Raw genomic sequence first — 13667 nt, 5'->3', positions numbered from 1 at the left:
TTGGCTGCTAGATGATATGTCTTCAAATCATCTTCCCTGCGTGTCTGTGTCCTAATCTCCTCTACTTATAAGGATACCAATCATATTGGATTAGGACCTTATTTTACCTTAATTACTTCTCTAAATGCCTATTGACAAATACAGTTGTAATTACGCAGTGCTAAGGGTTAGAACTTCAACATATGAATGGGGTGGGGGACACAACTCAGCCTGGAACTGATAGAAAGTGTTGGGTGGGCTGGTTATTGCATTAAATAGGGGGTCAGAGGAGCAATCGCTAAGGAAATGACATCTAAGCAGGGACCCTACGAGGCAATGCAATAGCCATGTAGGTGTCTGAGGGAACAGTGTTCCAGGTAATGGGAACAGCATGTGCAAAGGTCCTGAGGCAGGACCATGTGTGACTTGCCCAGGGAACAATGAGGAGCCCCAGGTGTCTGTGAGGGATCAAGGAGGAGAGTAGGGAAGATAAAGGTGATTGCATAAGACCTTGTGCACCATGGCGGGGACTTTTCTTGGTTCTCCTCGGAGTAAGTCAGTCCATGGCTTTCAGAATGCACACCCCACCCAACAGCGTATTTTTAATCCCAAACTGATTTTCCCCACTAGCATCGGCCCCTAACCTTAGCCCCTCTGTGTCTGTCCAAGAAAAGCAAACCCACTGGAAGGCCAGCATGAATGAAATGGAATTAGAAGGCCAAAGCTCATGTGTGAATATTGCCTAAGCCACCTCAGCCCATGGAGGTATAAGGAGATGGGTGCAGGGAATAAGGCCATCCCCAGGCTGCAAAAAAATGGATGCAGGAAAAAGCCTTACAACCTCCCGTTTCCTCTCTCCCTGCGTGAAGCATCCACAGATACGATCACTCTCAAGCTTCTCTTAAGAAGATAACTTGACATAAGTTTCTATCTGAATCTCATAACTAATGGAGTTTAATAGATCATGAGTTCCTGATGCCTTGAAGCTTCCATTTACTCCCATGAAGCCTTACTTGTAAGTGCCCACAAGCATGCATTTGTAGCCTTTCGTGTTTCTCCAAATAAGTATCTTTCATATTGAAAAAAATGTTATTCTCTTATAAGTACTTACACATGTTTCTCTCTCTCTCTCTGCCCCTCTCTCTCTAAAATCAATGATACATATCCTTGAGTGAGGATTTTTTTTTTCAATTTTTTTCAACTCAGGACAGAAAGTAAATCCAAGGTTTTTATTTCTACCTCTGGGAGTTACCCCTTCCCCACCAAAAAATATTCTTACTGCATCAATATTAAAGAAAGAACCCAGCTGGCAGATTAGGTGTGCTGTGTAGTATCCACAATGTAGCTAACGCCCCAGAGACCAGGCACAGTGGAAACACCTTGATGGAAAAAGATTCAGGCACCTGTGGAAAAGGTATTTGTACCTGGGAAGGTGGGGAGAGGAGCAGGAAGGACAAAAGCTAAGGCTCAAATTCCAGGTGGCATCTTCTGAGACATCTGCATGCCCCTCCTGAGACAGGATGGTCCACTTCCGTCCCTGGCATGCTGTATGTGACTGCCAGTCTCCCATCTCATTACGGGCCCCCTTGTTTATCTTGATGACCGAACCATAAGGCAAGTCATCACTCACGGTTCCTCCCTTCCCTTTACTCCCTGATTCAAATCCATCAGTAAGTCATATCCTCTCACCTCCAAAACATACCTGAATCCCCTCACCCCCCCACCACTGCATGGGCCCTCCTCGCTCATGTGGATGCAGGCAGACGCCTCCCCTGGGTCGGTCAGCTCCTCCATCCCCAGTCCCAACCTGAATGCTGCTGGGTGGTCAGTGGGGTCTTTCTGAAACATCAGTCATCAACTCCACTGTTATAATAATAAAAGCCACACTCTGTGGGCTGGTCCCATCTCTCCGACCCCAACCCCACCCCCTCCCTTCTCCCCTTTGCTCTCTACACTCTGGACTCACTGGCCTCCTCACCCTGGTGTCTGATGGGCTTGTTCAACCTTTGTACCTGCTGTTCCCTCCTGCTGAATGCTGTTCCCCTCATCTCCAACAAGCCCACTCTCTCTCATCATTCAGGGCTGTAGTTACATGAAAGCACCCCCGTCACATCCTCCACTGAGATCTTCCCCATGGTGCTGGTCCCTCCCTGAGAATGGTACTTATGTGTGGACTTGAATAACATCTGCCTCCCCACCATAGGATATCAGTGCCACCCGAGTGAGGATCTTGTTCTGTCTTGTCTGCCATTGTGTCCCCAACACCCTGAATAAGTCTTGCATCAATCAATGAATGAATGGTCTTAGGAATGGGTCTGCCCAGGAAATCATCATTAAGCACCTTGCAAACTGCTGCCTGAGGTCCAGGACTTCTCCTAAGTAGGGAGGGATGAGGTGTGGTGGAAAGGAAGATGTATTCCGGTGCCGGGTCCAACCTCAGCACACAGTCAACAAGCTGACTTGTCTCCAGCAAATTACCCAACCCTCTGAGTCTTCCGTACAATGTGGGATGATACCATCGTGGTGGGCTGCTGAGCTTACAGTGACAAGGCAGCACCCTGGGTACAGAACGGGGCCCTGGCAATTGTTGGGTCAACACTGGCTCTTGTGTTGATATTGCAGCTGGTGGGCGGAGCCTGGTGGCCGTGGGAAGAGGGCGCAGCTGCTCTAACTACCCTGTCAAGTGCGCTCTGCCAAGCCCTCGCCAGCAGTTCCACCAGGCCCAGCTGTCCTGTGTGTACACACGAGAAACAAACCTGGCCAACAGGTTTGGCCCAGATGGCTGTCCCTCCCTGACACCTGCCAGGCCCATGACCAGGTGTGCTGTTCCCTCTGTTTGTCCAACCACAGCACAGAGGACATGGCAAAGCACACAGGTAGGCTTTCCCTAGAAGCAGCCAGTTTCCATGAACAGACGGTTCCAAGAGAAGACAATGGGGAAAGCAAATAGAAGAAAATAAGTGGCATTAAGCCTGGGGCCACAGACAGCTTGTTGTTAATGCACTAAGCACAGAACTTTCCAGAAGCACCAGGTACTGCTTGTATCCACAATTTTCCCAAATTCACACTGAAGGCACACCTGAGATGGAGGCTGACCCCCAACTCCATGCCTGGACCAACCTGGCTGGCCATGGCAGCCAGACAGGGCCTGCAGGTGCTCCTGATTGATAGGAGCTGGTCCAGGAGCTACAGGAGAGGGGCTGGCAAGGAGCGACCGCAGGGAAATCTGGGGGCCTTCCGTGACCCGCCTCGTGTGGACAGCGTGCCAGGCTTCCCCACCCACAGGTGAAACAAATGCTAATACCTGGTAAAAGAGGCTTTATCCATGGCAAAAATTAGTAGAAAGATATGGCACTTAGCAAAAAAGTAGAAGAAAAGCATTCTTTAAGACTTGGCAGGCTCATTACACATTAGAAAGCCACATGATGCTCCTGGGCAGAGGATGGCAACTCAAACCTGTCCACGAGGTCCTTCAGCCAGGAATTAAATAAGGCCAGGCAGGAGCTGGCGCCTAACACTATAAGCCTTCCATTTATTTTTTTAAATATTTTATATATTTATTTTTAGAGAGGGGAAGGGAGTGAGAAAGTGAGGGAGAGAAACATCTATCACTTGCCTCCTGCATGCACCCTGACCAGGGACCAAAAACACAACCCAGCCATGTGGGCCAATGACTGGGAATTGAACCGGTGACCTTTTGCATGTGGGACAACATCCAACCAATTGAGCCACACCAGTCAGGGCCAAGCCTTCAATTTATTCACTGGTGTGGGAAGATGTCTTGCCCTGTATGAGAGTAAAATTTAAGAACTAAAAATGGCCAGGTAGTTTCACTCCTGAGTCTATGTAGCCACCAAAAGGCACATTACCAAATGGCATGTTCATAAAGCTCTATCTATAGTAGCTCAAACAGGAAATAACCCAAATCCATCAACAATAAAACAGAAATTGTAGTTCATCCATATAATGGAATACTTCACAGCAATGAAAAAGAATGTGCTATAGGCAGCAATGTGGATGGATCTCACAGACACAGACAGAGGACCCACCGTGCAGTTCCACTGATGTGAAGTTCAAAACCAGACACAACCAGTCTACAGTGAGAGAGTCGGAATGCTGTCAGCCTTGGGGGCAGGGATGTTGACTGGGATGGAACACAAGGGGGCCAGCTAGTAGGGTCACCAGATAAAATGCAGGACACCTGGTTGCATGAGATACACTTATACTGGAAAGCTGTTCATCATTTACCTGAAATTCAAATTTGACTGGATGTTCTATGTTTATTTTCATTTGCTTAACCTGGCAACTCACCAGGGGGATGGGTTCCTGACACCTTCAATATTTCTTGCATGAATGAATGACTCTTGACCTGGTGATGATCACAGTATATATACATGTGTAAAAATTCATGTCAGCAATTTTCTGCATGTTTGTTACATCACAGCAAATATTTTTTAAAATATTTTATTTATTTACTTTTAGAGAGGGGAAGGGAAGGAGAAAGAGGGGAGAGAAATATCAATGTGTGGTTGCCTCTTGTGCACCCCCTACTGGGGGCCTCACCTGCAACCCAGGTATGTGCCCTGACTGGGAATTGAACCAGGAATCATTTGGTTTGAAGGTCCGCGCTCAATGCACTGAGCTACACCAGCCAGGGTGACAGCAAATATTTTTAAAGCTAAAATAATCATACTAAATTTATTAAAAGGGATTAGAGATGCTCTTCCTCCCTAAAACCAAGTTTTGATTTGGGAAGAAAAGGAAACATAGGCCATGTTTCCCCACCTAAACACAAGTCCCAGAGGCAGTGAGAAATCTACTCCCTCATGTTAAAGGTGAGACTGAGATTCAGAGGGCTGCAGTGGCTCACCCATGTTCTCCAGGATCTGGACCCAGGATTTTGGGGAGTCTCAAGGCCTCTCTCTGAGGTCCCACCCAGAGTCTGACCATGAGTACTTTTCTTGCCAGACCCAGTTCTCCTGAGACATAGATAATCTGTGATTGCAGGGTTTTGTCCCCCATGATCTTGGTACCTGAATGTGTTACACTGCATGGCAAAGGAGACTGCACCACTGAAAAAAACACTATGTATTTTAAGGTAGGGTGATTATCCTGGATTACCCTAGCTGGTTTTGAGATGAAGAAGCCACAAGCCAAAAAATGCTGGCAGCTTCTAGAAGCTGAGAACCACCTCTAGCTGACAGCCAGCAACAAAACAGGACCAGAGTCCAGCAACAGCATGAAATGGAATTCTGCCACCAGCCTGAGTGAACAAGAACATGGGCTCTCCCGGAGCCTCCAGAAAGGCACATGGCCCCACACATCTGGATGGCAGCCCAGCCAAGACTATCAGACGGCCCACCCAATGGGAGAGTAACTGGGGGCCGATGTTTAGCCCTCATTCTGTGATCATTTGGCAGGACAGCAGTAGAAAAACAAATACACAATTCTATACATGTAGAATAAATTTCCACAAGCATGGAATTTGTGAAGTTATATATTTGTGTGTATAAACGCATAAATACATAAATATATAGACACATAAAAGTCTGTGACTCTTTTTGCACTGAATACTATATCTTAGGCAGCATTCCACATCAGTCCCTTTAATATTTCCTAGTGATTCTATAGGATTTACCTGGTCTGCACATCTGGGTCTTTTATATTTTTGGCTATTCCCCTAAATGTTGCATCCACCGTGTTGTACATAGATTTCTGTGATTTGCCACAAGTAGTTCTGTAAAATGAATTCCTAGAAGTAGCATTGCTACTTCAAAGAATGTGCACACTTTAAAATTTGACAGGTAGTACTGCCAAAATCAAGGCCATGCCCTGGTGAATACACAGGGGTCAGGGACTAAACTCCCAGCTCCTCTTCAACTGGTGCAGCCATGTGACTCATTCTCATGCATGGATGTGAGCAGAAGTGAAGCGTGTCACCCCCAGCTTAGAGCTTTAAGGACCAAGGGTGCCCTCAACATATTTCCTTTCTCCTCTGGCAGCTGCCCGTGGAAGACACTCAGGGCCATGAACTCATGAGAATCTGGATCCTTGAGTCACTGTGTGGAGGAGGAGAGCCGTCTCCTAACCAGAAACACCTTCCCAGGGCCTGTCAGATGAGTTAGAAACACATTTCTGTTGTACTTAACCTTTCACCCAGTTGGGGGCCTATTTGTTACAGCAACCTTCCTGCCTCAGTCGGCTCAGGCCGCCATAACAAAATACCACAGACTGCGTGACTTAAACAACAGACATTTATTTTCTCACAGGTCTAGAAGCTAGAAGTCTGACACCAGGGAGTCAGCATGGTTGGCTCCTGGTGAGGTCTCCCTTCCTGGCTTGCGGATGGCCACCTCCTTGCTGTATCCTCGTGTGGAGGGAAAGAAAGAGAGGAGGTTCCCTGGTGTTTCTTCTTACAAAGGTACTAATCCCCTCATGAGAGCCCCACCCTCATCTAACCCTGATGACCCCCTGCCTCCAAATGCCATTGCATTGTGGGTTAGGGTTCAGCGTATGAATTTAGGGGGACACGATTCCATCCCCAGCAATTCCCTGACTAACACACTATTGGATGGAAGCAGAACTGGTTTTATTTCATGAATATTTTCCTTGTGTTCTGAAAGCTTAGCATTCAAGGGGAACACACACAGTCCTGTGGAGAACACCACAGTGTTCCTTAAAAAGAGGGCCAGAAGACAGCATCTCCACACGAAGTCATTTCCTCTCCCCCCTCCTCTTGTGCTCTCTCTCTTTCTCTCGGCCTCTGTTCTTTCTTCCACTTGTTGTTTCAGCTTCTCCTGGGCCATTTCATTCCCTCCTGTCTTGATCTATGTGCCAAGATCTCAGCCAATGAAGCATCTTAATCTAGCCCTGGACCAGACAGGGGTTATGGAGACCCCTGGAAATGGTACTCTCTGCCGAGTGCCAGGCTGAAGGGTGTGAAATTCAGCAGACCATGAATTCTAATAGCTGGGATGAAGATAACATAAATGTCATTTTTAACCAGGCTTCAATGTATCTGTCATCTTTGTATCTGTGTTTTATTTGGCTGATAGCAACAGTGATTTCTGGGCCCAGGGCAAACAATCTCCAGATCAGGTAACCAGGTCTATGGGGGGTGTTAAGTCTCCACCTAGAAGTAAAAGCTTGTAACAGGGACCAATAAAAGCAAAAATCAACAAGTGGGACATGAAAATAAAATGCTTCAATACAGCAAGGGAAACCAACAGGAAAATGAAAAGGCAACCTACAGAGTGGGAGAAAAGACTTGCAAATCATATTTTGGATAAGGGGTTAGTATCCAAAATATATAAAGAACTTGTATAATTCAATGGCAAAAAAAACTAACTAACTAACTAACAATCCAATTCATGGGCAGAGGACATTTTTCCAAAGAAGACATTCAAGTGGCCAACAGGTACATGAAAAGTTATTCAATATCACTAATCATCAGGGAAAAGCAAATCAAAACCACAGTGAAATAGTACCCTATTACCTGTTTCAATGAGTGTCCTCAAAAAGATAAGAGACTGTAAGTGCTGGCGAGGATGCAGGGAAGAGGGCCGGTGCGCACTGTTGGTGGGGGTATAGGCTGATAACAGAGGTGCAGCCCAGGTGCCCATTGATGGATAAATGGGCAGACAAAACGAGCATATCCATAAACAAGAGTACTATCTGGGCCTTAAAAAGGCGGAAATTCTGACAAATGCTAGAACATGGATGAACCTTCAGGACATCATGCTAAATGAAATAAACCAGACACAAAATGGCAAATTCTGTATGATTTCAGTCACATGAGGTCCCTGGAGAGTCGGACCCTTACAGACAGAAAGTAGAATGTGGATGCCAAGGGCTGGGACAGAGGGTGGAGAGTTAGTGTTTAGCGGGCACAGAGTTTCAGTTTGGGAAGATGAGCAAGTTCTGGAGATGGATGGAAGCAATATAATATGAATGTGCTTAATGCCACTGAAAAGTGTTCAAAAGGGTAAATTTTTTGAAGTGTGAAAAAACGCAACAGGTGATATAGAGGCATCCACCTATCTTCTTAAAGGTACTTATACAGTCACAGTAGCCCCAGCATTTTGGCCTTCTTGCCTCACAGCATCAGACACACACTTGCTGAGGGTGCCAAGAAGTAGAGGGAGATATATGTACAGGCCTTTCATGCTGACTCACAACCCGGAGCCACCCCGTCTCAGGCAGTGTGGACTCACCCCACACCCCACCTTTGCATAGAGAAGCTAAGAGTGAGGTGAAATGACAAACAAAGTCAGGGGAGGTAAGAACTTTCATTGCTTGGGGCAAAATCCAGAATTGCCCCACATACATGAGAACAGAGCTAAATAAAATGGCAGACAGATGGCAAAGGCTGAAGACGAGGCTGAGACCGGCGTGCCGGCGGAGACCTGAGTGAGCCTGCAAAGATCCATCCCCTGATGAGAAGAAACTGTGTCACAGCTGGTCTGGCTTTTCATTTCTTTTCTCCCTTGCTGGCCAATCACAGCTCAGAAACACACATGCTTCCTCCCACCTGGATGAATGTTTGATTGAGGCCGTTGGACGGTTTTCCCTGGTAGCCCCAGGGGAGAACAGTGGTGTTGGGTAGGACCCACACGAGTTACAGAATCTCAAGCTGATTCTTTCTCCCAACTTCAGTTCATGGGTCCATTATCCTCCCCATCACTAACTCATTCATTCATTCATTCATTCATTCATTCATCCAGCAGTATTTATGAAGCATCCCCTGTGTGCCAGGCACTGTTCAAAACACTGTTTAGACCAGGACAATGGTTCCTGCCCTCATAGAGCTGACATTCTCTTGCGGGAGATGAGCAAGAAACATGAAAACAGCTAAAATATGTAGAAAGTCACACAGAGAAAAGAGAATGGAGGGAGGAAAAGGGAAGCAGAAGCGGACTGTCGTTTAGAGAAAATGGCCAGAAAAAGCCCTAGTGAGAAAGAAACACTGGGGTAAGGACCTGAAGGAGCTGAGAGAAGGAGGTGAGGGTGTCTGGGGGAAGAGCGTCCAGGCAGAGGGAACAGCCTATGCAAAGGCCCTGGAGCAGGAACATGCTTAGTGTGTTCAAGGAGCAGCAAGAGGCCTGTGTGGCTGGAGTTGCGTGAACAACGGGGCAAACAGGAGGAAGTGATAGCAGGGAGGTGACAGGGACAGATGGTGCAGGGCCTTGTGGTCCTCAGGAGGACTTTGGTTTTTGCTCTGAGTGAGGTGGGAGCCATGGAAGGTTCTAAGCAAAGAAGAGATGTGACCTGACACAGGTATTCACAGGTGCCCTATACTGGTCAAATTTGTAAGAAAGCCAAAATGCAGTGGAATTCATCACCCAACCATTGTGGGGCTCCCTCTCTCTCTCCTTCACCCCACATTCTACTTATGGTCTGGGCTGCTAATCTTACCTTCTACTTCCTCTCCCACTTGCCCTGGTCAGGCCCTCCTTTGGCCCACCCAGATGGACAGTAACCTTTCCTCCATGCTCATCCCTCCCTGAGTCTCTCCTCCCTCCAATTCACTGTGAAATATCAGATTATCCACTGGCCATCCCCAAAGGAGATCCCCACTCACAATTCTGAACACACCCCTGACTTCTGCACCTCTGCCTCCATCCTGAATGCCTGTCCATTTCCCCACCCCAAAATCCAGCATAAAACACGCTTCTGCTATGAAGCATCCAAGAGAATTCTGCCAGTGCCTACACCAATGGCCTGCCCACATGTGAGCACAGTTCCCTACCTCCAGCACCTGCCACTCCCTGCATGGAGCTCATTCTGGCAACAGGAGCAAGGGACAAGCCAGCGTTGCTGGGGAGTTAATACTGTTGGAAGATCCCTCAACCAATAGCTGATGGGAGTTGGTGGACAAATGCCCCCAGCTTTGCAACCAGCCTTCTTGGGCTCAGATCCTAGACCTGCTGCCTCCTACTATGTGACTTTGGGCAAATTATTTCACCTCTCCGGGCTGCAGTTTTCTCATGTGTAAAATGAGGATGTGAAGAGCAAGCAACTTTGTAGAGTTGCTATAGGGATAAAATAATTTCATTTTATGTAACATGCTCAGAGCAGTGGCTTGCACATAGTAAGCCCTAAATGCACATTTGCTGTTATTATGACTGCAACTACCATTAGGATTGTATTCTCTGCTGACTCCTGACAGCCTGGCACAGGACTGGCCAGCAGGAAGGACGCACAGTGCTTGTTAAAAGATAAATCAATTATTGCCCTCATCTAGGCAATATTGCAGTCAAATCAACATTCTGAATGCTTGGCACCATTTATCATTCTCTTTTCTCTCTGTCTTAAACTTGCTTGATTCCATCAGCACTGGAAGGTGGTTAAAATAAAAAGAACAGACTTCCAGGAAAAAAAAGTAAACTTCTCCCCAGAGTAGAGTGTTCCTTTAATGCTGCTCCCTTAAACTAAACCATTATACATCTGCTCTCTAAGATGTTCTCAGCAGGAGTGGGTAAGCAGTTGTGCCTACATGCTGTATCTTTGATTTTTTTTTCCCCTTGTTTTGACTTCTCAGTATTTAGCACTGGTGGGAGTTTCACTACCTACCTCACTCAGTTTTCCCCTTCAGCCAGTCGGTGGCTTGCATGGTACAGTGTATTACTATGTTAAGGCATTAATTCATTACAGTGGTGATTATCAGTGCTGACTGCCCTGTTCATTCAACAAGTATTTATTGAGCACCAATTCTATGCCTTCAGGAATCAATTATCGTGCATGTAGGGATCTGAATACTCTGGAGAAATGCTCTAGAGACTGCCTCCCCTTAGGGCTGGAAGAAATTTTAGTGATGGCTTTTGCTGGAGGGAAATTACTGGATACCAAAAGTGGGAGCCACTTCAGAAAAACGTGAGTAGCCCTGGCGTCTGATCATGAAAAATGTTTGGGGACAGAGAATCCCTACACTCTGTTTTTGGTCACTAAGGATTAATGTTTGAATTACATCCATAATATGATTCTGTTACTCATACATGACCTGTATGATTTAGGGGAGGGATAAGGGACATGTGGATGAAGGGTTGGAAGGAAATGTGAACCACAGAAGAAATCAGAAGTGAAAGAAGCCAGACACAAAGGCCACCCATTGTATGGTTTCATGTGTATGAAACATGGAGAAGAGGCAAACCCATAGGGACAGAAGGCAGATGAGTGGTTGCCAGGGGCTGGAGGAGGGGAAATGCAGAGTGACTGCTATGGGATCAGGGTGATGGAAATGTTCTGGAACTAAATAGAGCTGGTGGTTGCACAACATTGTGAATGCAGTAAGTGCTGTTAACTGTTCACTTTAAAATGATTAAAACAGTAAACTTTACATTGAATGTATTTTACAATTGAAAAAGGAAAGAGGTCAGGTCAGTGTGATTCATTTGGTTAGAGCATGGTCCTGTAAACCAAAAGGTTGCAGGTTCGATTCCTGGTCAGGGCACATACCCAGGTTGTGGGTTTGGTTCTCAGTCAGGGCTCTGAAACACAATCTATCAATGTTTCTCTCTCACATCGATGTTTCTCTCCATCTCTCTCATCTCTCTCTCCTCCCCTTCCCCTCTTTCTAAAAATCAATAAGCATGCCCTCAGGTGAGGATTGAAAACAGAAAAAGAAAAGAAAAGAAATTGAACACCACCCTTTCTCTAGAGAGGAATTTAAAAGTAGCCAATATAGCAAAGTCTAATGCCCTTTTCCTTTCTTTTAAAATTCAATGTAACTGTATCCAGTGAGTTTTTAAAACAGTGCATTTTTTCATCTTTTTCAAAGAAACAAACAAAAATTAATTCAAAAAGAAAAACGTCGAGTGCTCACTTCAGCAGCACATATACTAAAATTGGAACAATACAGAGAAGATTAGCATGGCCCCTGTGCAAGGATGTCGTGCAAATTCATGAAGCATTTCATATTTTTAAGAGGCATGGAATATTAAATTCTACTTTACTAATTGGTTGTTCCCCACTGTCCAAGATTCTGAAAATTGTAAGTCTTATTACCTTACTGTGAAATAATGTCAAAAGTCATCCATTACTATAGATCTTCATACATTTAAAAATATCACAATAAATATGTAACCTTCATTTTAAAAGGAAAACTTTGCTTATTTAACAAAAAAGTAGCCAAGATTCAGTTAGCACCCTCTAGGCACCCAGCACTACGGGGCAGACCTCCAAGAAACCCTACCACACAGGTGCCACAGTTAGCCTGGGTGCCAGCCAGGATCACTGGGGCCCAATGACACACCCCAGGGCCTCCCCGACTCTGACCCACCCAGGGCTCACCCAGGATCAATTTCAAAAGCAGATTCTATCAACAAATCAGCAGAGCTGGATGGTGCCTAAGCCTGCATCCCCAGAGGGCCCAGGGGGTCCCAGACCTGCACCTGGATGGGAGGCAGGGGCTGTGGGGGCTCTGAAGAGCTGGCCCTCCCCCTCGGCTCAGTCAGTCCTGCCTCCCCCATCAGCCAGGCTTGGCCTTGCTGGAGGGGTTCAGATATGCCAAGGGCCCTTGCCTGTCTGTCTCTGTGAAGACAGCGGGGTTGAGAGATCCTAGAATAGAATCTCCCTCATTTGCCCTCTGCCACTAAGGGGCCTCTGGCCCTGTAAGCTAACATTTTGAAAAGAATAAAAAAATTAATAAGAAAAACCAGTGCCAAGCATTTGATGTCCCAGAGCTGCACGTGGCATTACTCTGTGGGTCATTTGCCCAGTAATTTGTTCGATGTCAAATTCACGCTTTGCCTCAGGAACCTGGTCCTCCTGATCTTTCTGCCTACTTAGGGGGTAGGGGCAGCACTGAATTAAAGCTTCTCCACTGGAGAGAGGGTGGCACTTGCCCCTGGAGTGACATCTCTGTGCATCTCTGCAAACACCTACATGGTGAAGGGAAAAGGAACATCCACGGGAAGAAACTCAGCTCTCAGACAGCTGCAACTGGGAGCTTTCCTGCAACCTGGCCTTGGGGTGTTAGGGAGACCAGAGGCCATGTAAGGAGTGAGGGGCCAGCCTCACCCACAGGCACCTCACTCCTCCCCCAAAAGGGATCTAAGACTGTCCCAGAAAGAGTCTGTGTGGAAAATGGCAAGGGGACCCTGAAGTTGTGGACTTTGAACAGAAAGCTGGGGTCCATCTAAATGCCTAGTGGAGACCCCCCACCCCAGTGCACCTTTGTTTGGGTGCAAGGAGGGGCGCAGGTATCAGTTCCACTCTTGTGGGTTCAGTCACACGAGGTAGCACCGCCAGGAAGGTGCGTGGTACTCCAGTATAAGTTCTATTCTAGCTCCTTCTCCGGGATCAGTCAGTCTCTCAGGACCCCCCAAAGCAGGGCGCCTGGAGAAGGGCAGGGGAGCCCGGGCCACGTGCCTTCCTCCTGCGCCCCCGGGATCCCCACAGCACGTGTCTTGGGAAGCTGTCAGCAGCACAGCCCGAGGGAGAAGGAGAGGGATCCTGCCGCCAGTCTTTCTCACTCCTGAGAAACAAAGGCCACCCGGAGAGAGTCAGCTCTGTACAAAATAAAAGCAAAGGGACGGGTGGTCTAGAGGTGTGTCAGCGCTGCCCCTGCTTTGCATGGGGCACAGGGAGAGGGAAGTATTAAATATTAAACGGAGCAAGCGGTTTCCTAAGACGATGTCATTCTTCTCAACAGCCTAAACCCCATCTGCCATCTCCCTTGTTCCAACGCA

The 13667-nt window shown here is 46.9% G+C and overlaps 1 protein-coding gene and 1 non-coding gene across 2 annotated transcripts in view; one reads left to right on the top strand and one right to left on the bottom strand.

Moving 5' to 3' along the window:
* CACNA1A (calcium voltage-gated channel subunit alpha1 A) overlaps nt 1-13667 on the bottom strand; it is a 293167-nt gene that overhangs the window by 278803 nt on the left and 697 nt on the right. The gene's annotated exons all lie outside the window — the stretch shown is intronic.
* Nucleotides 11793-11899, top strand: LOC123828629. Its single transcript, XR_006787475.1, has one exon. It is a non-coding gene; the product is annotated as a U6 spliceosomal RNA (small nuclear RNA).

This window comes from Phyllostomus hastatus, unplaced genomic scaffold (genome assembly GCF_019186645.2).
Source record: "Phyllostomus hastatus isolate PE091 unplaced genomic scaffold, TTU_PhHast_1.1 phas_contig_98, whole genome shotgun sequence".
Lineage (NCBI taxonomy): Eukaryota > Metazoa > Chordata > Mammalia > Chiroptera > Phyllostomidae > Phyllostomus > Phyllostomus hastatus.
This window is presented reverse-complemented; position numbering and strand designations above follow the sequence as displayed.